This window comes from Pantherophis guttatus, chromosome 2 (genome assembly GCF_059756535.1).
Source record: "Pantherophis guttatus breed Tessera chromosome 2, ASM5975653v1, whole genome shotgun sequence".
Lineage (NCBI taxonomy): Eukaryota > Metazoa > Chordata > Lepidosauria > Squamata > Colubridae > Pantherophis > Pantherophis guttatus.
Genome location: NC_142064.1, coordinates 114,264,898 through 114,269,436, shown reverse-complemented (window position 1 = coordinate 114,269,436; position 4,539 = coordinate 114,264,898). Strand labels below are relative to the sequence as shown.

At 41.4% G+C, this 4,539-nt stretch overlaps 1 pseudogene; it reads left to right on the top strand.

The window, feature by feature from the left end:
• The first annotated feature begins 2,042 nt into the window (after positions 1 to 2,042).
• Positions 2,043 to 2,818, top strand: LOC132709529 (uncharacterized; annotated as a pseudogene).
• Positions 2,819 to 4,539: the final 1,721 nt, after the last annotated feature.

The window sequence follows — 4,539 nt, the reverse complement described above, 5'->3', positions numbered from 1 at the left end:
GTCATGCATAAATGAGATTAAGACTCAGAGAAAAGCTAGCTGTGGAAGAAACCTGGGTAATCTGTCTTGAGAACATGCAAAGTAAAATAAGTCTCAATCTTAGCAACTTTAAGATGTATGGACTCTCAGAATTCCCCAGCTAGCTTGCTGGATGAGAAATTCTGGGAGTTGAAGTTCATACATACTATCTTAATGGAATTCTGCTTACTCACTGCATTAGAAGTCTAGTTTACAAGTTTAGTTTAGATTCTAGAAGATTTTGCCCACAATCTGGGATAAACTTAAATTCCTTCCTTTTCTTCCATACAGCCAACGGTTGCCTTCTTTCTCACACCATGAAGATCTTTGAGAAAATCCTTGATCAACACATTTGCAGCATCACCAACCCACCATCAACCAATGCAGCTTCATCAAAGGCTGTGGAACAACTGATGCCATCTTTGCACCCCGTCAGCTCATAGAGAAACACTGTGAGAAGAGATAATCACTACACATGGCATTCCTAGACCTGGAGAAGGCATTTGATCGTGTCCCACACCAACTGATCTAGTATGCCCTCCGGGATCATGGAGTACATGAATCCCTCATTGACTGGGTCAAAATGTTAAATAAGAACAGGCAGGTGCAATGCCCAGCTGGTCTCTCTAACAGATTCCCAGTGATGGTGCGCCAAGGCTCTGCACTGTAGCCACTTCTGTGGATACCATCACGCTCCAAGGACCATCCAAGGAATACCCCCAACCAGGGATGAAACGCTTCCGGTTCAGACCGGATCACCCGATCCAGTAGCGATGGCGGCAGGTGGTTAGGTGAACCGGTAGCAAAAATCCCTGCGCCCCCCCCCCCCAGGCCCAGCTGAGCCGCACAATCATCAGAGGCTTTTTTTTAACTTTTAAAAGCATTTTTTCTACAACTTCTTCTGACGAAAAAATGCTTTTAAAAGTTAAAAAAAAGCCTCTGATGATTGTGCGGCTCAGCTGGGATCGTCAGAGGCTTTTCTTTCAAAGCATTTTTTTCTGCAACCTCTTGACTGAAGAAGTAATAAAAAAAATGCTTCGAAAAGTCTCTGACGATCCCAGCTGAGTTGCCTGATGGGCAGAGAGGTATTTTTTAAAAAATACCTCTCTGCCGATCAGGCAACTCAGCTGGGATTGTCAGAGAGGCTTTTTAAAAAATAGCTCTCTGCTCATCAGGCAACTCAGCTGGGATTGTCAGAGAGGCTTTTTAAAAAATACCTCTCTGCCGATCAGGCAACTCAGCTGGGATCGAGAGGTATTTTTTAAAAAGCAGAGGCTTTTTCCAAGCATTAGAAAGAATGCTTTGAAAAGTAAAAAAAAAAAAAGTTGGCCACGCCCACCCAGTCACATTACCCCCCACACACACCAAGCCACGCCCACAGAACTGGTAGTAACAAATTTTACATTTCACCCCTGCCCCCAACAAATTAAAGCTCTGAGGCCTGAGGTTCCTCAAAGGACCTACGTACCTTTCACCGTGCCCTTAAGACTCTATTGTTTCAACAGGCTGGGCTGGCTTAGAAAATGAATTTTAGTCAGGTGTTTGTAGTTTTTAATATAAGGGCCAAATTTCTAATATATTTTAAACTGTTTTTAAATTTTATAGGTATATGTGGTTTTAATATGGCTGTACACCGCCCTGAGTCCTTCGGGAGAAGGGCGGTATAAAAATTTAATAAATAAAATAAATAAATAAATAAATAAAGTTTATTAGAGATGTCATGTTGGCACATCTGGGAAAACCCGAATCTGAAAGCTTCCAGGTTTTCCACACCTAGCTAACAGTTCACAGCCCTGCCCCACACCCACAAGTTCATCACATTGTCCAATCAACTCATCCCACTCAACTGGATACAATCTTCCGGCAGTCTCCATCAGACGCAGGCAAAAGTCCTTGAATATGGAATGTTGTTATGACTAACTTTCTACCGCTCCAACAACAACCCCCTCCCAACTTCACCAGCTAAAATATGTGGCAGTAAAGAAGCAAAAAAGAAAATTGTCTTCCAAAACTGAAACACGCATGACCTGCAGCAGAATGCACCCTGGACTATGCTGTATGCTGATGATGTTACGCTTGCTTCCACCACCAGAGGTGAACTACAGCAGCAAGTTCCAACATGGAATGATTACCTCAACCATTTTGGACTTTGCCTCAACATCAAGGATACTGAGTACTTAGAGACTGTCACTACCCCTGGAATTGCTTCAAATCAATGGTGGACATTTTTTGGTATCTGGGATCCCATCTCCAAGGCAATGGCGACATCAATGGTGAGGTGTGAGCAAGGGTGAATGCAATCTGGATGCATTGACAAAAACTCATTGGTGTGTTATCTGACAGATGAATGCCAACCCATCTTAAATCTAAGATTTATAAGACAGTCATCCGCCCTGTTGTACTGTATGGCACTGAATGTTGGACAGCAACAACAGGGATCGAAAGCTATCTCCATGCCATGGAAATACGAATGCTCCATTGAATATTGGGCATCTCCCTTCTTGACCACATCACAAATGAGACCATTTGACAGCATTTTGGTGTGGCACCAATTACAGAGAAGATGAGAGAAGGCTGGCTCCGCTGGTATGGACACGTCCAGAGAGCAGCAGCTTCCACCGTTGTCAAGACAGCCTATCAACTAAAAGTCAATGGCCGGCAACCTCGAGGGTGTCTGAAACAGAGATGGCAAGACACCATCAACAAAGACATGGAAGCTGCAGACCTGTGCCTCAGAGATGCAGCTGACCATGCAAAGTGGTGTTCAATGATCCAAAAAGTGGACCCTGCATCTGCGTGACTATGTTAGGAAGAAGAAGAAGAAGCCAGCTGTTGCTGATGAGGAGAGCTTCAGAATAAATGACAGACAGAAGGGCACAGATGGGGGGTGGGATATACGTGGTGAGAAGTTGAAATGGAAGCAAGCAGAAGCAAGGCAAGAGAAATGTGAAGTCCTCACCTATTGATGGCACAGATCATGCCAATACCAGAACCAAGACTATCAGAATACTGTCACTGAGAGGTGTGGTCATGTGATGTTTATCTTAACAACCATTTCTCTTAGGGAATGGAAATTCTGGCCCCAGTGAGGGTTGTTGAACTATAGTTTCAAAGTCAGTTGTGTGTGCATTCTGATCTAACTGAATTCTCTAGAAGCTTGCCATGATAAAGGTGCCCACTGCAGTTATGTATTCAGCTATAAGTCATTTGTAGGGCCTTAGCTGTGTACATATTTATTCTTTTCTGTTAGGAAGAAATATATTAATTCTGGAGTTTAATTGGTTTACTTTTTAAAGTAGGTGCAAGAGGTTGTTATGGTAGGGTTTACATTGGATTTTTTGCATGTGAGATGTTGCAATATCAGTTGGTTCATTGGTAGGGTATTACAAACAGCACATTACTCATTCTGAACACAAGGCTTTCTCTTATTTGCAGGAGAATTAGGTGGTGGAAAGGTGGCATGTTCTTGGAAACCAACAACATTGCATCTGCAAGCTCCAGCTGCCACCATATTATCTTGATCCAATGTTCTATCTGTGTTTTTAGGTTCATATAGGTTCCTCATACTTTAACAAACTATTAATTCTGTCCACCTCCCAGAGTCTCAGATGTAAAATGGGGAGCCATATAAATCAATTAAACAAATAAATCTTTGAGAGGGTTTTTTTTTTTAAAAAAAAGAGAAACCAATATTTTCTTGTCCACAATCTCTAGGAAATACTATACTTCCTACCCTCCACTTGACAACAAGCCCATTTTCAAATCAGTTTTACAATTTAACCTGATCAGTTTTACTATCCCTGCCAGTCAGTTTCACAATTCCTTTGACAATTGCCTAATCTGATTTTCTCTGCTTCTGGAAATAACATGCACATTCCCCTAGTAGTGTTCCCCTGTACTGGAGGGAAAAAAATGGGGACCATACCCTTCCCACCCACCCACCCCCACCCCTGTCTTTTTTTTTTTATTGAAAAAGTTTTCAAATACAAATTTTTCCCCCTTTTTTCCTTCCCCCCCTCCTCCCTAACCCCCCCTCGCCACCCACCCACCCCGAGACTTCTTCACACCAAAAACCTAATTCATAACAGATTACATAATATTTTACCATCGCCTTACTGCCTCCTCTATATACTGACCCTTACTTACTAAAAATATTATTGTTACTTTCCCCTTTTACCATACATTTCAAAAAAAAAAGCAGTCTGCTATAACATTGTATGATAACTTCTAGTTTAGCATAATATTATTATAACTCCCAATTTAGCAATAATCTGCCCTTTTTGTCCTCCCCAAAACTTATATCTATATATTATTACAACATTTCAAAGCAACCCTCCACTTTAAGACTGTATAATAGATCCTACTTTAACATTTATTCTTTGTGTATATTAATATAACATTTCAAAGCAGCCTTCCCCATAAATCCTAATTTAACATTTATTCAACTCTATCCATTTCCTCCACTACCCTAAATATATCACTTAAACATCCCTTTTCTTAAGCTAATCCATCAGTAGACTA